The sequence below is a fragment of the Tamandua tetradactyla genome, chromosome 6, assembly GCF_023851605.1.
Source record: "Tamandua tetradactyla isolate mTamTet1 chromosome 6, mTamTet1.pri, whole genome shotgun sequence".
Classification (NCBI taxonomy): Eukaryota; Metazoa; Chordata; class Mammalia; order Pilosa; family Myrmecophagidae; genus Tamandua; species Tamandua tetradactyla.
This window is the reverse complement of record NC_135332.1, coordinates 80,245,660-80,271,283: the sequence shown is the minus strand read 5'-3', so window position 1 is coordinate 80,271,283 and position 25,624 is coordinate 80,245,660. Positions and strand designations below refer to the sequence as shown.

At 41.5% G+C, this 25,624-nt stretch overlaps 1 protein-coding gene and 1 long non-coding RNA gene across 20 annotated transcripts in view; one reads left to right on the top strand and one right to left on the bottom strand.

Annotated features, from left to right (window-relative positions):
• Positions 1–19,244, bottom strand: part of LOC143686163 (uncharacterized) — a 51,936-nt gene extending 32,692 nt beyond the window's left edge. Inside the window, exon 1 of the long non-coding RNA XR_013176943.1 lies at positions 19,161–19,244. This is a non-coding gene — a long non-coding RNA (uncharacterized LOC143686163). The remainder of the gene's footprint in view (positions 1–19,160) is intronic.
• A 545-nt stretch (positions 19,245–19,789) lies between these two features.
• Positions 19,790–25,624, top strand: part of LOC143688455 (uncharacterized) — a 54,795-nt gene continuing 48,960 nt past the window's right edge. For 11 of the 19 annotated variants that reach the window (XR_013178078.1, XR_013178081.1, XR_013178080.1 and 8 more), the window contains exon 1: positions 19,790–25,485. The gene's annotated coding sequence lies outside the window, so the exon portion shown is untranslated. The remainder of the gene's footprint in view (positions 25,486–25,624) is intronic. The other 8 variants (XM_077166363.1, XM_077166365.1, XM_077166364.1 and 5 more) reach the window with 8 other exon arrangements.

Genomic DNA, 25,624 nt, shown 5'->3' with positions numbered 1-25,624 from the left:
TAGACCATCTTTTCTTCCACAGCCCATTCGGTGTGCCTGTGCATTATACTACACTGAGCAACAAAACCAGATTTGGAGGGGCTTCATTTTCAATACTTTCTATCCATTGTTCCAAGTCAGTATATTATAGTTGCTAAGTCCAGAAATGTTGGCATCAACCTCAACAACTCTCTTTCTCTAACATTACAGTCCATCACTTACCAAATGCTTATAGGGATTTAAGAGTCAAAACTTTGTGAAATTGTGGCAAACAAATTTAAAACACCTTTAAGCAATTAAAAAACCCAAATTTAAAACACTTTTGAGCAATTAAAATGCCCTTTTATTTTTATTTTTTTTCCATGCAATCTCAAAAACAAGGGGACCCCAAACCAGTTACTCATTTGTAGATGAAAATTCTGAGGTGTGATATGACAGCTCAAGCAGCTGGCTGGTGGCAAAGCTAAGTTATACTTCTAGTTTCCAGTTATCCAGGAAGTGAATTTCCTTCACCTCATATATTATATTAAATTAAAATACTCAATAGTGAGTGTTAATTCTTGGAACTTTCTATTTGTGTTACGTTATGTGTATCTTTTCTAGTGTTACGTTATGTGTATCTTTTCCAGATTCTTTTTAATTTTCAAGTGCAATAATCCTAATTATTTTAATATTTGTAAATGCTTCAGTCTATCATAGGATTTTGTGTGTGTGCGTGCATAGCAGGCACCCAGAATCGAACCCAGGTCTCCAGCATGGCAGAAAACTCTGCCTGCCAAGCCACCATGGCCCACCCTCTATCATAGGAATTTAACAGAATTATTCTCATATAATTATTTTATGAAATCTTTACTTGGGGAAAGATTTCTTTTGAATTCCCTTGATGATGTAGAAAGCCAAATAGCCTTCATGTCAAAATTCACAGAGTGGGGAAAAATAATAATTTGAATCTGAATATATATTTTATGATTCTTTTCTTTGTAAAGTGTCATTAAGAATACCATAAATGAATGCAAGAGAAATAAAAATCAGAAAAAAATGACCTGTGATTCATTACCCGGTATTTCCTCTCTGACAAGGCATGTCTCTGATAGTCTTACCTTCCCCATAATGGCCTTTTGTCAACTTAATTTATCTCTGACTGACTAATAATTATTGCTTTTATTTTCCCTAAAGGAGAATGGAACACATTCTGTCATCATTCTTCCCATAAAATTTTACATTTGGTGATATCATCTGTCAGCCTTCGCTTTATTCCACACTCAAATCATTTGCCTTTAGTTTAATCTTTATAATGAATTTACTTATGTCACTCTTCTCCAGGTCCTCTTGCCTTTCTCAAAGTAGTAGTAGCTAAAATCAATGTTGAAAGTTGAAAATAAGTAGCAGTACATATCAACTAACAAATTGCCTCAAAATATAAAGAAGAAAAAATATATAAGAAAACTCTAATCCACAAAAAGTAACCCCATGGAAAATTATGCAAACCCATGTCAAGCACTTGAGGACCTGAAGTTAGTTCTATCTAGGCTGACATGCATTCAATGGCTTCTATAAGATTGAACTAGAGAGAAAGCTGGTGATATGAATTAACAGGCTGTTTTAAGGCTAAGAGGCATTTATCACATTACCACAGAACTCAACTATGTTTTGGTTTCCCTAGAAATTCTTAAATACTGTAAACTCTTCCACTTTAATCTCTGTGATGATATCCATGTTAGTAGGTTAACAAAAGTAATAAAAGCTTCCAATTAGGAGGCAAGAAACCTGGATTATATGGCAATCTCTTCCTCTAATTTGCTTTTTGACAGCAAATAAATCAATTAAGCATTACCTGTCATCATTTTCCTTTCCTAAAAAGGTCATAAAAATATTTTCCACTTTCCTCTGAGAAATGGATGAGCATCTATGTACAGTTTTTATGGCAGCCTCCCCTTGAGGCAGCCTAAGGGAGTTGATTTTTCCATTTCAGAGGGCAGCCAAGCTGCAAAGGCTTACTCCTGGACCTCTCTTCTTACTGGCTATCATGTTTGGCCCAAAGTGTCTTCCTAATGATATTTTACAACAATTAAATGCCAATTTTAATGTTTTTCTTAAAATGTCCACATGAAAGTAAAGCTTTCAAACATAAACTATGAATTGTGTGTTGGCCTGAGGACCTGATTTACATGTGCCGTTTACAAAGGGGGTGTGATGCTTTGAAATCTTAGATAGATTAAAAGTCAATGTATCAATTGTAAAAGTAGATTAATGTCAATCTATTCCTGTGGGTGTGGACATATTGCAAGTAGGATCTTTGGGTGAACAGGAATTTAAGTAAGAAATGACCTACAGCAATCGGGGTGGGTCTTAATCCTCTTACTGGAGTTCTTTATATGAGAATGAAATTCAGAACATAGAAAACCATGGAAGCAAGAAGCTGAAAGCAAGGAAACCCAGAAGAAAGGGAGAGAACAGCAGATGCTGCCATGTGCCATGGGAAAAAGGAGTTCAGGTTCTCCTGCAGCTGGTCTTCATTGAGAAAGTATCACCAGGTGATGCCTTGATTGTGGAGGGCCAGGAGCAATTAATCAGGCCCAAGCAGGAGCAATCAATCAGGCCCAAGCAGGGAGAGTCCCCACACCACTGGGGCAGAATGTCCCCAAGAGTTAAACAATAACCAATGTTAAGAAACTGAGGGAACGGGATATGTTTTGACAATGACTAACGGCATTCTTCTGCTCCTATGATCCGCTTGCTTGATAGCAACTGCAAAAAACCCCCCACAATTTTAGCCTTTATAAGCACACCTTGAAAACCTCTGGGGGCTGCTCTCTGAATCCTCTTTCTTGGAGGTTTCTGAGGCAGTTGCCGGCCGGCTAATAAAGACTCCAAATTGGCTTGCAGTTTTGAATTGTGTGGTCTCTCTTTTGGTGCACCCCACAACATTGATTTGGTCATTTTTCTCAGCCTTGAAACCCTAAGCTTGAAAGTTAATACATTCCTATTGTTAAAAGCCAATCCATTTAATGGTATCTGCATTTTAGCGCCTAGGAAACTAGAACAAAGGGGAATGTGTTCCTCTTTTTAAAATGCCTGTTTTATTTTACAAATAAAGGCAGTTAATTCTAGGTACTTTCTAGTAGTTTGTTTCTCCATTATATCTGGATGGCCCTGGCTACCTTGACCTTTGTAATATTTCCAAATGTCATTCTATTTTGAAAAATAAATTGGACATGGCATGATTCTATAAGCTTCTTTTATTATGGAAGCAGAGTAAAGATGCAAGTATAATTCTTAGAAGGTGAAAACTTACAAAAATTGTATTTTATGTCAACATAATATTGATAAGAAAGCTTTCCATTAATATCATAACATAAGCATATGGTCATCTATTTGTTATTGCCAACTCAAATTCTTACATAACCAAATGTTTTAAAAATAACCCAGGTAAGTAATTTTTAGCTATTTAAAGTTAGTGTTGACTGGCTTTGCAGACCACTTGAAACTATCCCAGCATCTGCTAGTCACAGATAAGACAAATCTCTGCAGTGTAAGTCCTCAAACCACATTGGTCATTTAGACTACTCTGGTTCAGAGCCTCCCAGTTGTATTTTGATATCATGAAATATATGTTGCCCCTCCCTTCTCCTCTTTCCCTTCCTTTTCCCTGCCCCAGCCCCACCTCCAATTTTGCCTTTGCCCTGTTTTCCTTCTGATGTCTTTCTCACACAGCATCCTTATGGCAATCTCAACCCTAGTGTAATTTCCCCTCACTACAACCTATCAAAGTACTGCCAACAATAGCTTGTCAAAGCACTGCCTACTACTGCTATCTAGTAGTACAATCTTTTTTTGATCACCTCTGAAATCCAGGAACTTGAACTCACTCCAGAGGTATACAATTTACTTTTCTAAATAGTAGAAAATATATGAGCATATGTAAAATCATGGTAAATATGTGAACATACAGTAAAATGTATAAACAACAATACAATGTAACTTTTTCAGATTTAAACATTTATTGGTTTTTCTTTTAATGACATTGTAAAATAAGCAAATTTTGTGGTTTTGCTCCTTGGGTCCTACTCTCTCTGTGCTTTTGCACTTGTTCCTTCCCCTTATCCATCATCTTCTATTGCTGTCCCATGGAAATTCACTGTGTCCCATATTCTTTAACAGGGTCACATTTAACTCATCAAATTACTAATATCTTAACTGGTCCTAGTCCCTGATACAAACTTGCTCCATGACTGGATCTCTTACAGACCCACTTGCCAATTCTAGAAATGGCACTGGATTTGTAGAGGAGGTAAATTTGTTCTCAGACTCACAATAAGGTCATCCTTGATGCAAATTTAGTCCTAACACACTGACTCAGTTCTAAAATCCAAGCCATTTTCTTTCCCTACTCTGGATTCCATCTCTGGATGCTAGTGCAATTAAATTGATGTCTTTCTTTTGGGTGTGAGTCTCACATTTTATAACTTACTGCACCTCAAATTCCTCCAAACATAGGCTCTAGTTCATCAATACTCTTTCTTCATATTCTCCCTCAAAATCCCTGTATCAGACCTTGGCGTCTGTCATTGAACTTCAGCCTAGTTGTCTGCTGATATACTTGTCTTTTCTTTGATAAACTTCTGCTTCAACTTCTAAATATCATTTGACTCTGACCCAATTTTATGATTTGTCCACCTCTGAGAATATTTTGCTTCTTCATACTGGAGTACCCAATGGCTAATATTTTCCAGAATACCTATAGTATTTTGTCTGTTGCAACACCCTTCAAATATTATGCTCTGTCATGTGATTCTTCCTCCTATTACCAGATGCCTATTTTCCTTAGAATAACCTGGTATTTGGCTGTAAGGGTTCCCAATTATTAGATTTTTAAAGTTGTGTCACAGATATGTTCAATATCATTTATTCCATTCTTTCATATATGTTCAATATCATTTATTCCATTCTTTCATATATAAATGTGATTCTTTTCAATGTGCAAATATTAAATATCTACCCTGAAGAAAACCAGAGGTCCTTGCACCCCCAGAGAGAAACTCAGAGGGGCAGTACTGATGACAGATGATTAGAGAGACAGATGTATAGACAGATAGACAGATAAATGTCTCTTTCTATTTAAGATGTGTATTAGATTCTTTGAGTACAAACATGTTTCAAAAGTGTTGTTGAACTGAGAGGCATGAAAAAGATGACTTTTCCCTAGAAACCCATTTCTAATGTTAAACACTCCATCCACTTTTGCTTTACATTAGAATAATACCTCACTCTGCAAACCTTCCTACTGGTTACAGGGAAGGGAAGGGAAGAGCTGCTGACAACTCACCTGATGTTCATCACTTACCCTTTAAGGCACTGCTAAGGTCCTCTTTAAGTGAGGCCAACAACCACATAAGCTAGGAAGAAAAAACAAAGCTTCTGATGAGAATACAGCATGGCTGAGACCTTGATTAGAGCCTTGTGGAATGCTGAGCAAAGGACTCAGCTGTCATAAAACCCTTGACTCACAGAAAGTATGTGATAATAGATATATTTTGTTGTAAGCTGCTAACTTTGTAGTGATATGTTGCTCTGCAATGGAATTCTACCACACAGCATATATGCTTAGTATTTTAAACCATCTTTAAAACAAATTATCCTCTAGTTATCTGTGGAAAAATCCAAATTATAATTATCACATTTTCCAACCATTTTCTCTGCTAAAATTAATGCCTATTTAAGAACAAAATCTGGCACTATAGACTTTTGTTTACATCCTGGGCATGCATATTGTAGTTTCACATGAGAAAACACTAAAGCAGCACAGTATTATTTGCTCTCATTTTAACTTTCTCTGCAATAAAAACAAAATATCTGTTAGTGTTAGTCTAGATTCATGTGCAGGATGTTTATTTTCTTAACCCTATTTTATACTTTTCCTCGGTTTGTAGCACAATTGTAATAATTTCAAAATAATTTCATTTCACTAAATGAAACATTGTCTTGACATATTTTCCTAGAAGACAACACACTATAAAAACTTAGTATGTGATGAGTGCTGTTCTTTGATTAATATTTCCTATTTTATTTTAAAACAATAAAAAAATTACAACTGGGGTGATTGGAAAACTTGTGAATTTCTTTATTATTTATATAATTAGATTCTAGAACTTTCACTTGAGAATTGCTAATTAGCTCCTGTAGGATTTCCAAAATTAAGTTGTCAAAAAAAAAGATAATCATTTATGAAATGAACAATTGCAGTGCACTTAAATCCAATTTGTAGTCAATGAGGTTAAAGAATCAGAAAAATTTCTAGTAAAAATAGGCAAAATAATTCCTGATTTACTGGGAGGAGAAAGGGCTTAGGTAATTTCTCAAAGGAAATTATATCAGCCTTTTTGGGTAGAATTATCTCTTCTTGTCAATCCATACTTTCAAGGACATCAAATTATAGATTCTGACTTATACTCTTTACCTTCAGATTATTTTCAGTAATTGGTTATGCATAGTATATGAGTATACTTCATCCTTCTGATTGTTTTGAAGTATGAAAGTGACAATGTTTAGTATTTCTTTATTGGCCTTGAGACTACATTCACATCTAGAACCATTGTATCATTTATTATGGTGCATTTAATGTTGGTGTCATTTTAATTCTATCAGCATATTAATAGAATCCAGATGACAGATGGCTAAGCCCATGATTCTAGAGCTTTAATTTTCTCATCCACATATGTTTTAACTTTTTCAGATATCAGTTGTCAATTCTAAATCATCCTATTTCCACCACTTTGTTATAGTGACAAAAGAAAATGAATAAGAGATTGCAGTCGAGATCATCAGTAGATGGACTGTTCTATAGAAATGGACAACCAGATAGGGGTACTATTCTTTTGTTCCAAATTGCATGAGTGGTAAAACTTCTTATATTTATCTCTAATGTTCTTAAAATAGTGATTATCACCATGGAATCTGCAGATGCATGGCACTGGTTATGGTTTGACTTTTTAAAATCAAGGCACTCTTTAGCAACTCTAACATGTTTATAATGTTCAGATCCTAATCCAACTGCACAAAATATAATTCTTGTAATAATGTTTCCCTTGTTAAATGAATTAATCATATCAGGTTGCCTTCCCTTACAATCATTTGTGATATATCTCAGTGTGCAAATGAAAAACATACCTAGTATTCATTGACCTTAAAAGAACCCAGAGTGATAGAACAGACATCTTGAGGAATATACAATAAAAGCTACTATGCCATTCCATATTGTGATATTTATCCCTCTTCTTCTAATGCCACTTGTCATGGGCACTTGGGGAACCACTACCCCAAGTTTCATTTTGAAGTGCCCTACGCTCTGTGTTAGTCATTTACAAGTCCACACTTTCAATTACTCTGATAACAGTGCTACACAGTGTGGGGCAACTGGACCAATTCACTTCCACAAAGTACAATTGGTCCCTGGGTTCCCCATCACACGAACCATCTCATGTTTTATATAAGAATAAAAATTAATAGTAACAATAGTTGCTATTCATTGAGTGTGTACTGTGGTCTAGGCAAGGAGCCGTATTTTCTACAAAATACGTCTAATCCTTTATATTATTTTTATTTTACCACTATGGAAACTGGGGCCCAGAAAGATTAATTAACTTACTGGAATTCACACAGAAAATTCCAGAATCGGTACTTGATCCAAGACTTCTCTGGCTCTGATGTTGTGATTTTCATGGCCTTCTGTCATTTAATTTTCATTTTGGAGTAATTTACATACAAAGGCCTACAGGTAATCTCAACATAGAAAAGATTTCTCCCAGTCTCATTTGTGACTCAGTTCAAATGGCTCTAAATACTTAAGTTAGAAACCTGTTTCCATCACTGTGTAACATTGTGTAGGTTTCTCTAAAGTTCTGCTTCCTTGTTTCCAAATGGGGATAACAACTCTATAGGGATTTCATCAATACTAAATCAGATGCCATACAAAGTGCCTAGTATGTGAGTTACAATAAACGTTAATTAGCTGCTTTCCCACACTGGAGTATTACAAGCACTTCCAAGGCTCCTGCTCCATCACAACTACTCTTACTTTCTACCACAACTTGTAGGAGTTCTTAGGACAGGAGACATGTACAAACCTCCATTAATTTTCTCATCAGAACCTACTCCTTTTAGATAGAAATTTGAAAAAAAAATTGCAATAATAATCCTTAAATTCCTTTAGAACTTTGAAGTTTTCAAAGAAAATTTCATATATGGCTACTACACAAGTGAGGTGGGAAAACATTATTATACTTACTTGGCTGATGAGATAGAAGATTAGGGCAAATTTAGCAGTTAAGATTTAACAGAGTTAGGAGTGGACTTTTCATTCCAAGTCTATGCTTTTTGTTTTTTTTACTTTACCACAATGCAAGCAACATAATACCTTTTCCTCATACACACCACCCTCGCTTTCCTGCCCAATGGACACCTAATTGATGAACTTCATTTTTACTTGGAGCAAGTGATCTGCATTCACAAACTCCACATGGTCATGAGAAGATTCTGATTCTAGGGCACAACTGCAATGCACCACTATCCTTAGGCAGTGCTTTGACTTCCAAGATAGAGGGGGCTTATTTCCAATGACCAAGGCCAGAGAGGCCCAGGGGCTGGTTTTGATCATAGGTGGGCCCCTTCCTGCTTCTAGAACTGGTGTGACTAAGCCACCAAGAACACTGCGGATGACAATGATGAGAAAGAAGATGCTGGACACAAAATTGTGAGTATAACTGATATGCCAGACTTGCTCTTTCCTGATTGGCCATCTTCTTATTTATTGAAAAAGATTCCGAGTTTTTTAGGAAATGGAAAGAGAATATTTTTCAAATACTAGCAGCATACTGAATTCAATAAAGTAAATTACTTTTATTCATTGTCATTTTTTCTCTTAAGCATTTAAAACACATTTTTTCAATAGATATTGATTATGCATCTGTTATAAACCAAGGATGATTATTTTCACTCATGTTTACAATCATATTGTGACACTTATGTAAAAAGTTTATTCTAGGGTGGGCCATGGTGGCTCAGCAGGCAAGAATGCTTGCCTGCCATGCCAGAGGACCTGGGCTCAATTCCCAGTGCCTGCCCATGTTAAAAAAAAAAGTTCATTCTAGAACCAAAATTTAAGCTTAGGATGGATTTTGGATACTTTCAGCTTTCCCTTGGGTTTGAAGTTTTGCCTAAATGCTAAGATAGTTGTAAAACATAACAGAGTAAGTTCTCAATAAGTAGTAGCTGTTATCGTATTTTCAATAACATGTCTAATGCTAATAAAGTGACACTTCAAATCTATAATACCAACACTGAGATAGAGCATCCCACAATTCTGAAATTCTTCTACATTAAAATGATCCAAAGAAAAATGACTCGTGTTAAAGCAAATGCTTCCAGCATAGTTCAATCAGGCCTTGAAATGATATGAAGATAGTATATAATTTGAAGACAAAGTATGTGTATAATGATCCAATTACTTTTACATGTTATCATATAAAACTATCCCTTTTGAGTGACTCAATCACAAACCAAAGCATAAAATTTTATGGTATTATTTCTCTCTCTGTTCAACCTTTTGCCAATATCTACTGGTCAGTCAGGATATCCGGCAAATTGTAGAAGGCAAGGTAGGATGGAAATTTTCTCTGCTGAGTCTCTCTACTGCATTTATACTCCAGCTGCCTCTCCTTCTTCTTACTTTCACAATTGTTTTTATTTTCCAAACTTCAGCATATATGCAACCTAATGGCAACCACTACACTTGAAATTGCATACCAAAGTAAATATAAAGTGGGCAGGCCACGGTGGCTCAGCAGGTAAGAGTGCTTGCCTGCCACGCCTGAGGACCCACGTTCGATTTCGGGTGCCTGCCCACGTAAAAAAAATAAACAAATAAATATAAAGTATAAGAGATCATCCACTTGAGGATTTAAAACTAGCCACAAGACATGACAATTACTTTATTTTTGAGGCTAGTTGTTGAGATTCATGTGAGTGACTTTTGGATGTATACCTCCAAGGTTATCCATTTATCCACTCAACAAATATTAATTGAGTGTATGGGCAATAAACTAGTTAAGTGCTATAAAATATAGCTGTGTCTGGATCTGCAGTGGTAAGCAAAATAGATCATATCTGCCAGCAATTAAATGAGAGGAACAAAAAAAAGTGTATAAAAATAATTGGGAATTTGATTAATTATAATAAAGCTAAGTAGAGTAAAGGGGCTAAGCAGACAATTCAGTGTTGAGAGATGACATTTTAGTACCCAGTAGAATGAAAATGAACTAGTCATGAAAAAACTGGTGAATGGGGAGGATGAAGGAGAGGGCAATTTCTCTCTCTAAAGAAAATACTGTCATCTGCAAATTATCTAGACTCAAAGGCTAGGACTCTCTCTTGATTTCAGACTTTATACTTAATTCATTTTCAGAGCCATATAGTATAGCTGTATAGGTTGTGCTCTGAGAATCGTAACTTTCCAGAGTAAGGGCTCAAAAAAAAAAAAGGATGGTAAAAGGATGCCACATGGACTAGTAGTGATTCTGCCCTGCATATCTGGTTGTTCATCTAAAGCATTTTAATGGTTCTCTGAAAATGGCTTTGTATCCAACTGTTTTTATCTTATCTATTCTCACAAGTCCTTCACTTCAAGTTCTTTTACTATAACATCATAGAGGGCTTGACTGTGGATTCCCCACTCTATAGTCTATGGTGCAAAAGTTTTAAACAACAAAAAAATGAAGTTTGCAACAGAGATGGATGTGGATTATTCTATGGAAAATTAGCAGGCTGACTCTCAAGAGGCTTTACTGTGTAGTTTTGTAGGATACCTGACCGTATCAGCATACCCAACCAGATTTGTGACTTAAATATAATGCCAGAATGCCAATTTCCTAATTTAAAATAATAAATGTAATCAGTCTATGTACCAGAATACCCATGAAAACATCAATAAATCACTCTTTTTCTATTGGGAAAGCCATATGAACATCCAAATCATAATGAGAATGTTGCCCAGTAAGCATGAAATCAGAGCAAGGGAGGTTATTAAATAAATACCATAGACTTAATGGGATAGACTGATTAATTCACTTCTATAATAGCACTAATTTTCCCAATGGGATCGTACTATTAAGCACTTACTTGCTTAGGTTTCTTTGCCCAGGATACTTGAGAGATCACTGCTAAAGCTTCCATTTGGAAGGTTCATTCATCTATTCTTCCAAGACTACTAATGATCCCCCATCTTTCCTGACTAAGGCATTCCTTTATTTTAATGTATATAACACATTCAATCTGAAGATTACTCAATTTATGAACAGCAGTGATCTGCTCAGGTCCATTAACGTGTTAATGCAAAAATCAACAAGTAATCCTATTTTTTATTTTCAAGTAGCTTGTAGGTTGATGATGGGACTGAAAGAGCAATTTGGAGTAACTGTTGTACTGATATTTATACTATTGTCAGTTAATCATTCTCTACATCCCATCGCTCAATTACTATTGATGGTTCCTTTGTTAATCAATCTTATCTATAACCAATACCTTTACCTAGCTTTTAAAGGCTTTGATAATCAGTTTCCCATGTAGCTAATTTTGTTTTTCTACTTTTTTCTCAACATGCATCCTTCATTCTAATAAAACTCTTTTTCTTTTTTGATGCTGTTCAGTGGGGTCACATTTCATTATTTTTCCATGTGAGTATCCCATTATTGCAGCACCATTTATTGAATGTTTTTGTTTGTTTTGTTTTTTATTTATTTCTTTTTGCTTGTTTGTGTTTTGGGGGAACTGGATGGAACAGGAATTGAACCCAGGTCTACCATGTGGCAGGCGAGAATTCTACCACTGAACTCCCCTTGTATACCCTACTAAAACTCATATTCATTATATTCCACTCTTTTGGAATCCTCTCTCCTACTTATATCTACTTGTCTCCTTTCATGCAAATTCTAGATCAACTAGAGAGCTAGTTAAGTGGCTATGTATGTGCTACAATGTTACAAAAGTTAGGATTACTTCTCTTGAGAACTTCACATTTTATAGGTGAAAGCAAAAATGCAGAGATATAATGTAAGAGGTAATGGGGACATAGAAGAGAAAGCAAGCAATCTGCTTAGGGCAGTTGGAAAGGAGAGCAACCTCATGTAAGGAATGGCATTTTAATCTTGAGGAACTGGGCATAGGATACCTAGCAGTAAGAAGCAAGAAAATTCTGGATCTTTCTGTAAATATTCCAGCCTTCATTGATCTCTCACTTTTCTGGAAAACTCTATTTACTTTCATTATAAATATATTTACACAATTAAAATAATAGAATAATTAGAATATTAGAATAATATTCTAATAGTTATTATTTAATAATTATTATCTAATTAGAATACACTATTAGAATAATTTCCCCAAATGAACTATGGCTCCCTGATGATATGTGTATTTCATACTCTAGGATATATTTACATTATTATTATACTATTTACATTCTAATAGAACTTATCTGAATACATATATATAAATACATACAAAGGAAATATGTTATGACTCAAGCAATCCTTTGGTCACTGTGAATGAGGGCCTTGAGCCAACTGCTACACAGAGTCCATAATATAGTTAGGAAAGTAATTATAAATAGTCACATTTCTAGTCATCAATTTTTCATGTGTGTTACATGTGAGCACACTATCTGAAGTCACTGATTTGTGCACAGGAAACACTTCTTTGGAGCGCTCAGTTTCAAAACTGTGCCAATATTTGTTGAATAGGTAATACATGTGCATCCATTGATCAATTGGAAAAAATATTCACCAAGCTAGCCCCAAGAGGTTTCTCTAAACTACAGTTCTTTAACTAGATCCTTTTAGCAAGAATTTTTTGTTGAACCACCACAGAGGATGTGTGTGTTTCTCTTGAAATAGCTAAGGGTATATGATCCACAAAGGCAGCTCCATTTCCAAATTCTCTCATAATTTCTGTGCTAAAAGTTCATTAAGAGTGACAATTCTTGGAACATTCTTGGGTAAATCTATACTAGTGCCACACGCTTGTTTTAAATAATTACTAATACAATAAAGGATTTTAAAAAAATTCTAAGACTCCATGTGTATAAAATATTTGCTGAAATATTTAGAAAACATGGTAATCCATTTTCAATATAACTTTACTGATATTTGGAGAGTTTTATAAAAATGCTATGTTAAATATGGTGAAACTCTTATTTTTTATTTTCTTGACAGAATTCTGTAGCATCTTTGTGTTCCATGGATTATAGCTTAAATAACAATAATCAAAGCTAAGCTTTTTTATATATCAGATCAGACATCTGTATAAAGGGGATTTAAAAAAATGAACACCCCTTTGTTCTTGATTACAAACAACTTATAGGTTATGCTCCCAATTCACATAATTACATATCAAAAGGAAATGATCTGTTATGAAAATAGACAAATCTATAATAAAAAGCAATATTTTGTAATGGAGGTGAATTTTTCTTCTTTGCCTACCTACTACACAGAAAATAATAGTTGCCTAATAAATGCCTATTGATTAATTTGTTTTTTCCAGTTTGGACCAAAGGTAGCCCAACTTTTCTTTCTTACAAATGCCTTGGCATGCATATTTATCAGTCAATATATATGGCACTTATATAGTGGGATAATCTAAAATATTTGAAAATGAATATGTCAACAGTTCTAGGCTTCATTTAGAAAACTGGATTTGGGTTTCAGCTGTACCACTCACCAAATAGGAAAGCTTTAGAGACTGAAAAATTCAGACACTCAATATCAAATTTATAAAGAAGAGTAATAGTAGCTGTCTAACCAGACAAAGAATTGTCAGGATGGTAAAATTAGAAGGTAGGTGAGAGTATGTTGCAAATTTAAAAGGATATATTAATATTATTTATACCCATTTCTAAAAACTTTAGGATAAAGCTAAACATTTACTTTGGACTGGCATCTACTAATCTACTCATGTACGTAGATTACATTTGGAAATGAAACATAAATACTAATATTTTCTTAAGTAATACTAAAACATGACAAGAGGAAATTATAAAAGTATTTTGAAAATAATTGGTTTAAAGCTTCTTTACATAATCTTGAACTTTAGTAATATGCTGAAAGTATTTTATAACCATTCATTATTTTCAAAACATCTTTTAGGGATGAGCATTTGAGTCAAGTATTCCATCACTTTGTGAGAAGCTTGGGATTTCCTAAACTTAATTACTTAGTGTTTAAATCTAAGACTTTAGTATGAATTTAATAATATTTTGATTATATAGCCATTGGCATCATTACTTCTCTATTACAAATATCTTTCCCCATCTCTCAGCAAATTCCAGCTAAAACAATTTTGTAAGTAATAATCTCACTTGAGGAGTGTCTGTATTTGTAGATGACGGCAAGGAGGTGAAGAAGGCAGGGAAGATACCAAATATTACTCTTTTCAAATTGATTATACTAAGAACTAAATAGTTCCAGCTAAAAGTCTTGAATCCTCTTAAAAGGAGTTAATAATAGAACGGTATATGGAAAAATGCCCCTATTGCAAACTATGGTCTACAGTTAACAGTAATATCTTAACATTCTTTCATCGATAGTAATAAATGTACCACACCAATGCTAAGGATCAATGATAGAATATTTTCTTTCTCTCTTTTTTTATTTTTTTGAGTAATGAAAATATTTTAAAATTTATTGTGTTGATGAATGCACAACTATGTAATTAAATTATGAGCCACTGGTTACATACTTTGGATGAATTGTATGGTATATGAATACACCTCAAAAATTGCATTGAAAAAGAAAAAATATATATCTTGAATATATATGCTGGATTCCAGGGAGATATGTGCAGCTACAAAGCCATATGTAGACCAATGGGGGCTGAAAATAACGTATTGAAGCAATCCTTCCAGATGATACAGGATGGGCATAATGACAGATGAAGCCTACAACCTCTTACCTTAATCTAGTCCCAGGGTTTCTGGAGCATGTAAGGGTTCTGAATTACTATTTGGAAAATATATGGATAGTATGAAATCTTGAAACACTTCAGTAAGCTCTCCTCAATTATGATTCCAGTTACTTAAAATTCCAGTGTGAATTTACTTCTGGATATCTTTGCACAACTGTGAGAATCTACAACCAAGTGTCCATGTATAAAGAATTACTCCAATTGGAAAATAATTGGAGGAAAAATAAAAAGCAGTAATTTGGGTTAGAAAATAATGAGAAATAAAACTGAGCCAAAACATGGCACGTTTTGTATAAAACAGCCTTGGAAGAGGGTATATTGACTCAGAGCAATGTGGAGGATGAGATCGTATAGATGTATATAGGAGAGAATGAAGGACTCAGGTCAAAGTTATCTATCCTTTGCTTATACAAACGACAGGAGGATATTATGATTTTAAGATAAGCTAAGTCTATAAAAAAAATAAAAATACATTTACTGGTAAGAGGTTTGGAGAAATGACCTAGATGCAGAAGGGATTTTCCCCACAGTTATACCAAATTGAGAAACCTAAACAAAAGTTTTGCCAAACAGTTTTCCTTCTCAAGTATCCATATTTCTGTATTTTTTTAAGACCCACATAGAATCAAGGAAGTGGGAAGTCATATATCCAAGGAATAAAATAAAATAAAACGTTCAACATGATGGAGAACCAGAAATAGAAGGAAAAATAGTCCCAATAGTATGCATTTTTTTCCTCAAGCAGAGCAAAATTGTTTTACAAAAGCTCATGGAAATTTCTGAAAGTAAAATACTGAAAAGTAGAATTCTTTTAAAGAAAAAATGTAATTATAAATTACTTTTATCATGTCAATTTTTACTAATTAATTATGTACATACAATCTAATTAATGTACTCTCCATTGATTGAGCTTATTATTTTCATGGAAAATGAAAAATTGGTTTTTCTCATGATGTCAGTTACTCTACTTCTATTTTTGCTTAACATATTATAATTCTTCATTGTGATTTAACCTACAAAGGGGATTTGAGAGAATTAAGCTTCTTCTTTGGCCCCCAGATTAGCTCTGTGTCTGGGTTGATTACTGTCTGTTCTAGGCCTTCATTTGCTCATCTGTCAAAGAAAAGGTTTAGTCTTGATGATCACTGACATACTTTCATGCTCAAAAATACAAACTTATATGTTTGGTACTGTGGTGTTTGATGTCATTTTAATCCTAAAACTAGTGAGGGATTGAACTGATTACATATTTTTAGCCTTTTAATGAATTCATTAATTAACTTTAATTAGCTATTCACATCAAGTACTTAACATTTTTACTTTCTTTGGAACTAAAAATTGTTGACAATGACAGTCCTCAGATTTCCAACCCCTCTTTTTGAAAAAGTAACCTTTTCCTCTCCTTTATTATTCTCCCTCTTTGTCTTCTTTACTTTCATCTTTTATAAACCCTTTTGCATACTGATTTGTATTAATAGTGGAGACTACAGGGCACTGCTTAAAACTAGTCTTAGCTCCCCCAACTAATATACCTGTTATATTGGGTAAGTTACTTAAACTATTTGCTTAATTTTTCATCTAGGGAATTACTTGTGATAAGTCCTAATACACAATAGATACATAAATAGACTGAGATATACACACATATATGTAGTACTCTATAATACCTAACCTATATCTATAAATTATAATAAATGGCTTAATATATATGTGTGTACGTATATATATATGTGTGTGTTTATATATGACAAGGAAAAGCACTGGTGTGCAGTAGGCATAAAAACACTATTACTAATTTTATCAAACATTCATCTAAATATATCACAAATATATGAATTTTGCCAGTAACTACTATGTCACAATCAATATTTTGAAACCTAACAGTTCTTATGAGATGTTTTCCTTTCAGGTCTTTCTACTATAGTACTAAAATATAAATACTTATAAATAGATAAAGTTCATAATATTGCTTCTAGTATTGTGTTTAATTTTATTGACTGTTCAACACTGTACAGAGCTCAATGGCAACATAAAACACAGTAGGACCAAGAAAAAATCCATTTTAAAAATTAAACATTCAGCTAAGTAGCAAATATATTCAAACAGAATGAAAAATAAAATGAAAATGATTAAGTCATATGCTACTTACTAGTGTAAGTGAGTTGAAAACCTTGGTCAGTGTCAGATCCATTGGTGTTGAATTCTAGCCACAGGTGATTAGAAGTGCTATTTAGGATCATTCCCATCAGTTCATTTTTAGTGATGCCTCCCAGTGGGCACTATGAACTATCTTTTCCATCATATACCTAACGGAAAATTCATAGCATGAGTCCCTATACTCCTAAATTCTGTTTTTCTATTAGCTATTTTAATAAGAAATTCAACTTTTCAAACTATTGAGTTACTAGTTCCAATATAGTAGTCGCTAACCATATTCAAATTCAAATTAAATAAACTTACAAACCAGTTGCACTAGCAACATTTCATATGTGACAAGTGACCATGATATTGGACAACACAAAGGTATTTTCATCACTGAAGATATTTTTTGAAGGAAGAGTGCACTAGAATAAGCACACACACACTTGCCAATTAAGAAGTTAATAGGTAAAGAGAATATTTTTAAAAAGTTAACCCATCCAAAACAGAACTAGGTGACTTCACCTGGCCAAGTTGACAACTGAATGTAACACCACACTAACTAATATGAAGGCCCAAATTCTCGTGGAGAATTAGAGGCTGCTCCCCGTGGAGCAGGGCTGCACCTTCATGCCCAGCACCACATGCCATAGTGCCCAGCACCCTGTGTCCACGCGCCCAGCACCCTGCACCCTTGAGCCCACCAGTGCCTGCCCTTGCACCCAGCACCCCATGTACATGCGCTGAGCACCCCGCGTCCACGTGCCCAGTAGCCCACACCCTCACGCCCCCCACCCCACATCCATGTGCCCAGAACCCCATGCCCTTGTGCCCAGCACCCCACATACTTGTGCCCAGCACACCACATCCGTGCGCCCAGAACTCCATGCCCTAGTGCCCAGCACCGTGCGCCCATGCAGGGAGTCCATGCACTCCCACCAGGCTTTCCTGTCCATCCTGCCCTTCCACCCATCCTGCCCATCACCTGTCCTGCCCATCATCTGTCCTGACCATCCGCCCGTCCACCCATGGCCTGGTCTGGAACGTGTCCCTGGACCGCTTTGGCCTCTCCCTCCCATCCGAGGGGGTTCACGTCCCATTGTCAGGGTCAGTGTGAGCGAGTGGCCCCACTCAGCATGCCAGGCCCCTGACGGGTGGTGATCATGCTGCCCTGACTCATTTCTAGTTTATCTCTTCACATAAAAAAAGTGTGGTCGGTACAAGAACAACTTTTTGGAATTATTGAGCCTTTTTAAAGGCCTAGTACACGAACAATTTCGATGAGGATTTAATATATGCTTGCAAGAAAGTGTATTCTATACATGATACAGTATCTTACAAGCCAGCTCGTTTAAACCTGGGGTTAAACCTATTCTACATCCTTCATCTCTCAGAAACTGGAATCTCCCTCAGCAGTTCATAAGTTATTTTATTATCTTGTTTCATTTTTTATTTTATTTCATTTTTCAAAAGCTGCAGCACCAGACTTTTATCCTTCCCTGTGAAGCGAGGCCCTTTCTTCCCTGGTGCCGTGCCCCTGCCCTCGGCAGCCCCTCCTCTTTCCGGCTCTTTATTATGCTCTGCCTTCTTGTGGATTTCCTTCCCACTGCTGTAGCACGTGGGGTCCGCAGGTGTTTTCTCTGAGTCTAACCATGGGAACGGGGCCATGCGCTTTCCTGCTGTGGGTCCCTCCTTCCCGCCCCGTGGGCACGTGTGTGCAGGTGTGCGTGCGCGGTGTTTGCACGGGCGTGCAGTCCTCTGGGCTCCCACTCACCGCGTCCCGCCCTCGGCATCCCTCGCAGGCGGCGCGCTGCACCGGGGCCGGGCCGAGGCCCTCGAGCGGGGCTGCCGAATGAATAACGGACGCCAGGCGCTCGCATCAGCACCGGGGCGGGGACAGCCGGCGCGGAAGCCAACCCACCCGGCCTCGCTTCCACCTCGCCTATTTCTGTGCCGATCTCCCGGCCGTGCAGTTGCGCGCGCGCTGCGGCGCTGCAAGACCCCACGAGCCGGCTCCGTGGTCCCTTCCCTACCCGCGTCGGGCCGAGAGGGTCTCGCGCTGGGCAGGTGAAGAGGGCCGGGTGCTCACTGGCAGGCGCGGGAGCTGCAGCGGAGCCAGCCGTTCTCAGATGCCCGCTTTACGCGGCCTCTTTAAGAGGAGCCGGCGGAGCCGGGCCGTGACGTCAGCAAGGCGCGCGGGGATGCAGATCCTCCGCGGCTTCGCGCTGGGAGGCAGGTAAGGGCGGGGCGTGCGCGGCGGCTCGGTCCGACTGACAGGCGCCCCCCCCCCCCCCCCCCCGCCCCGCGGTCTCGCCCCGCCCGCCCCACCGGCTGTGAGGGGCGGGACCCGTCCTCGGAACGAGGCTGCAGCGGCTGCGGGAACCTTCCCGGCAGGGAACTAATGGCTGTTCTGGGCGCCCTGAGGGCTGGCTGCGGCCAGGAGCGCGCGGGGCGGCGACAACGCAGCAGGAGCGAGCGAGGCCGCGCCGCCGGCCGTACCCAGCCCTCCGCCTCCCGCCCTGGGCCCGGGGACGCCCCCGTCGCGGCTGAGGCCCCGCGGCCGCCGCTGAGACCGGCCGGGCCAGGCCGGGCCGAGGAGCCTTGGCGGGGCGGGCGGCCGCCCCGGACGCCGCCACCGTGGGCTGCGGCTCCTCCAGGTGAGTGCCCGCCGCGTGGGCCGGGGCAGGGGGCGCGGGCTCCGGACCCCGAATTCAGACCCCGACGGCCGCTGCCCAAAACTCTGCTCTCCTGCCTGCCCCGGCCCTGAACCCGTGGCCCCGGGTCCCGAACACGGTCCTGGATACGGCCCTAGAAGCGGACCCGAACTCGGGTCCCGGCCCCTGAACCCTGGGCTCGAATTATCAGCCCTGACTCCCAGTTCCTGCCCCATATCCTGGTCCTGGCCTCAGAACCCCGAGTTCCGATCTAAGCAACCACCCCTGGTTTCTGACCCTTGACCACAGCTCCTGACCTCTGGGTCTTGGGTCAGTCTGGGTCTTGAACCGCAAGTGTGGTGCCCTGGATTCCCAACCCCTGCCCAGGAACTCTAACCCTTAGCTCTGGACCCCACATGCTGACCCCTGACCTCTGACCCCTGACTCCTCCTGGCCACTTGTCCCCTCTTGCCCAGCTGGCTTCCCAAACTCCCAGACTGAGCAGTGTCCCAGGGGGAGGGAGGGCGCTGCTGGGCCTCATCAGGCCGGTCCTGGCTGCCATGGGGCAGGGATGGTCCGTGTCCAGAAGCGCATTTTGCCAGGACCCTGTCAGGGGCAACCTCACTTCACCCATCCCACTTCTGGCAGTAGCTGCAGTGTGCCGTGGGGTCAGCTCGTCCTCCTGCTTGCTTTTCTAGGGAGGCAGGTTGTGTTCTAAACAGTGTCCTGATTCAGGGATAAAGCCTTAGCACACCACACACTCAGGGGTGGGAACTATAAACATGTTTTAGGTTTACCCACTTAGACCCTCTTGGCTTCTTCTGGGTGGTGTGGGTGGCTGCAGGTGAAGCTGCAGTTGGGGCAGCAGACCTGGGCCAAGAGGGGTCCAAGTCGATCAAGTCAGGACTTCTCTGTCGCCTCCTGGTATCCTTAGGACTCCCTTGAGGTGGTTTGACAGTGGGCCTGCCTGGCAGTGAGGACAGAGAAGGCTCCCCGTAGCTCCGCTGGCCATCGCTGCTCCCTGCACTGGCCGTGTGGCCACCCCTGCTCCATTTAAGGAAGGAAGGAAAGCTTCCCGATGCCATGTAAAGTGTTTGTCCGGTGACTGCTTAATTTTAATAACTCATTCGTTTTCCAAGATGAAGGTGTTGTCATTTTAGTACTTAGTTTTCATATGAAAAGTGACACTTTGTGTGTTTAGCTTACACTTCTGCTTGGTCTCTTAAATGTGGGAATGTCACAGGCTTTCACTTGTGCCTGCTTTTGTGTTTCTGAAGCGTGCCCTCTGCAGCTTGTGCTGGAAGGAGCATCTTGGGGCATGACCAGCCCCTGGGTTTCAGGTGTGCCTGGGGCATGGCATGAAGTGGCCAAGTCACAGCCTGTGGGATGCGTGTGGGTCCAGTTTTGGGGCCAGGCCCTGTGGGCCTTGTGCTCCTGTTGGGGTCCAAGGCTATCAATGGCAGCCAGGGTTGTCCAGGCTGAAAAACCTTGTGGGCATATAGCTGGGAGCTTTGGGGCTCCTAGAGGAGAGTTTGGGCCCAGTGGGACAGGGCCAGGGTGGGCAGGACAGGGGGGAGCAGGATGGGGTCTGCCTCAGTGCAGCTTGCTGGCTGCATGACGTCCTAGGACCCTGCTTCTCACTGTGGTTTGGTTTTCTCCATGCAGCTGCTTGCGACCACATTAGTGCAGTGTGTGTCCAGGTTAGTTCACCTGTGATTTCTTCCTTGCTTTATTCCTTGGAGATGACACCCTCGTGCAGGACCAACTGACTTGGTTACTGACAGGGCCATTGGAGCCCAGGTTAGTTTGCAGAGCTGTGTCGTGCCCCATGTCCCTGAGAGGTACAGAGTGTGCCCTTTCATCTGATGGGTGCAGCAAAGCCACGTCCATTTGGCATTCACCAGCTTCCAGGGAACCCATGCTGCTCTCCTCTGTTTGTAGGGTCTCCTGCCAGCATCTGAATGAGGCCAGGGCTTGTGATTTAGGTCCCCCTTAGCCCACATGAGAGACAGACACCCCATGTTGTGCTGCCTTCCAGGGTTAGGGAATGCTTGCTGCTGTCGTGACTGTGTTTCATGGTGCATGCCTGGCATCTTGCTGTGCTGCTGTGTGGCCGGCCGCCTCCAGGCCACCTGGGAAGAGTGGGGTTGTTGAGTGCAGAGCGTGCCACTCAGGCAGAGGTTGTGGTGATGAGCTCGTGGGTGTCAGTTCTGAGAGCCCATGACTTCGAGGACTGTGGAAGTGACAGTGACTTGGGGCACCTCAGTGCCCAGGGTGCCCAGTGAGAAAGCAGTAACCAAAGGCCTTGAGGATCCCGTGCCCCAGTGCGGGCAGCTTGGTGTCTGGGTCCCAGACTAGTTCACCGCGAGGGGGTTGGTAGGGAAAGGAGTTGGCACGGGCCCTGGTGGGCAGCCTGGTGGTGGGTTAGGGGTGCTGGCTGGGCACCCCGGCTTGGTGATGGAAGCTCCCACCTACCTGTGCCTGGTACCCTCTGGGGTTGGTGCCGCTGTCACCCTCTGCTCAGCTTGAAAGAGATGCCTCAACCCGCACCCATGAGGCTTCTCATCCATAAAGCCCCAGTGTTAGAAGAACTGCAGATTTCTGAGTAAAGAGAAGCCTAAAGGGGGATGTATTAGGTTTCCCATGGAAACAGAACCCATAGCGTATTATGCTAATATGAGGAGATTTATTATAGTAATTGACTCTTGTGATTGTGGGGATTGACAAGTCTGACTTTCATGGGGCAGGCTGAAGGCCCGGAACCTGATAGGTTTCCAGGAATCTGCCAAGAGAAGCCGGATGGTGAACAGGGTGGGTAGGGGAACACAGGCCCTTTGGTGGGTCTTGGGGGACCTGGTGGATGGTCAGAGCTCCTGCTGGGGGGATGGGGGCCGAGGAAGTTGAGGTTTATAGTCTTTGGTATGGAGCAGATCTGACTGATGGGGGTCAGATCGGGGGCAGGTGGTGGAGGGCTGGTACTGTGAGGAGCAGTGGGAGGCCCCTGCAGCCTACAGCCATGCTGCTGGGGTGGGATTCACCAACCATCCCCCTGCAGGCCACCCTAGCCGTGGCATTGAGCACAGCCCTCCTGACAGCCTCTGGGGGTGAAGGTAGGGTCCCTGTGGTGCTTCTCTTGAGAACCCTGGCTAGATCCCTCTCAGACCTGGAGATTGTGCTGTAGGGGGACAATGTCTGGGCAGCACCCAGGGCAGCTGCACCCAAGGGCCCACAGCCCCACTGGGTGGGAGATGAGCCTGTGGCCCAGTGGGAATCTTACTTTCCCCCAGCTTCTCTCTCTACGTGCCAGGCCTGGACATGGCTGCCAGCTAATGCTCCCCACTCATGTGCACACTGGCCCTGGGAACTCTGAGGCAGTTTTTCTAAATAAAATCAGGTAAGCCTCTAGAAGAGAAAGTGTTTGTTTTTTTCTTTTTCATTTAATTTTCGGTCCTTTCTTCTCCTTCCTCACTGGAATATAGATGTGAGGCCTGGAGGCCCAGCAGGTGTGGTACAGACCCAAGGTCATAAGCCTCTTCTAGAAGATACTCCAGGGGGTGAACCTGATGTTTATGTTCCTGGAAGGGAAGGAGACATAGCAGGGCAGAGGCCAGGGGAAGTGGTGAGTGTCCTGGGGAAGGGTGGCCGAGGGCTCAGGAGAGCTGGCTGCTGCTTCTTCCGCACGCCCTGATCCTGCGTGGCCCCTCTGTCTCCCTTCCAGTTCCAGGCCCTACTCATGAGCTCTGTTCTGTGGTGCCTCAGGACATGGCTGGGGGACTCAGGGGGCATTGCATGGACCACACCCCTGGCCTGGCCTGTGCATGGCGACAGTCAAGGTGGTGCATCATGAGAGCCGTGCTTGTCTGACCCTGTCCTGGCCGTGAGAGAACCCAGCTGCCCGCTACCCCAGGGATGGCATAGGCTGCTCAGGGGCCAGTGCAAGGCCCAGCCTGAGAGTCTTCACAGAAGCTGAGGCTGAGCAGGGCCAAGCACTGATGTTCATGCTGGTAGACTCGGGGACAGAAATCCATGACAAATTCCACTTGGAGTGAGCAGAAGTCACAGAAGGAAGTCCTGGGGTCAGAGCAGGTGGTACATTCCCTTCCACCTGGTGATTGCAGGGCATGGGCATGGGTCATGCTGAGGTCCCCTGTGCCTCGGCATTAGGTGGCCTCCCAGTAGCCCCATTAGTCCCCTCTGTGCAGGAGGAAGCTGAAGCAGCAGGTAGCTGTTGCCCCCAAGGCCTGCGGCTGTTGGTTCCACCTGGAACCCAGCCCCTGGCCATGAAATGTTTCTGTAGTATTTTCTGGTTGGCAATTTTTATTTGATGCCAATTTCTGAGATTCTTGATGCTGAGATTCCAGAAATGAGTACTGTGGTGATTTCTGCCTCTGTAGGAATGTCTGTCACCTGTGAAGGCCACAGGCTGCAGCAGGGGTGGGGGTGGGTGGCTGGGGGTGTCACGACTTGGTCTCTTTCTGACCTGAGCTCTCGCCTCTGGGGCTGGGGGACTTCTGTGTCCTTGACTGACCTCTCACAGTGACCCCAACCATGCCCTTGCTCGTGTCCTTCCCAGGAGTGGTTGAGCTTGTGTAGGATGGAAAGTGGAAATCTCGTGAATTAATGCTAAGCCCCTTTCCAAAGTAGATGGAGGAGCAAGCCAGGAAAGTCTGCAGCATACTTAACTAGCTGGCCTCCAGTGGGAGCGTTTGACCTCGTGGCCCAAGGAAGGGTTATGGCCCAAGGAAGGGTCTGAACATAGCAGGGGTTTGTGACTGGGTTTCCATGTCAGCCTCAAGGCAGCGTGGGCCTGAGCACAGGTGTCCAGTGAGTCTCGTGCTTGCCGTGGGATCACGTGCCCTGTCCTGAGTCAGGGCTGCCCTATGGCCTCAGCATCCTCCTCTGTTATGGAATGGGGGCTGGGGGCAGAGGGGCCCCTGCCAGGCTTGGTCACTTCCAGGGAGCTCCCTTTATTGTTTCCAAAGAGGGAGTAAATTGTCTGTGTGCACAGCTGTACGCACAACCCCACACGCACACTCACAGAAACACTTCTTGCTCCTTTTTGGAGAGACCTTTGGAAGGTCAATACTGGCTATATTTACTTATGAGATTATAACTGATTTAAAAATTTGCATGTACTTTTCTTTATTTTAATTTTTATTTGTTTTCATTTTTTTTTTTGGGTGTGTGGTCCGGGAATCAAATCTGGATCTCCTGCATGGAAGACGAGCATTCTACCACTGAACCACCCATGCATCCTATAATGTACTTTTTGTAGTTAGAAAATTTTGTCCCTAAATTATTAAAGATGGTATAAAGAAATTCTGTATCCTTTCTTATGAATTTAGAGAAATGGGGAAGTGGATGATGACCAGAAGTAAAACAGCTGGATTCGTGAGGGTAAGGTAATGCCTAGAGTCCCAGGTGCAGGCCTCTCTTGGTGTCCCTGACTGCGTGTGCCTCCCCCTCACTGTCCATGCGCATGAGCGGCCCTGAGCATGTGTACCTCCCCCTGACTGTCCACCCACACAAGCGACTCTGAGTACATGTGCCTCTCCCCTGCTGTCCCCACACACAAGCAAGCCTAACCATGTGTGCTTCTCCCCAGGTCATTCACACGCACAAGCTGCACTTCCTGGCCTTGAACTGTCAGGAGTTCGGGGGAAGAATATGAAGCCTTCATGGCGCACGTGGACAAGTGTGTCAAGTAAGTGACTGTGGGCCTCCTGGGGGCTGGGGAAGGTGTTTTCATGGCAGTTTTGTCCACAGATTTACCCTCTGGGCATGTCCTCATGATTTGCCCATAAGAGAACATGTGCCAAATGCTTGCCTCTTCCCTAGGGTGG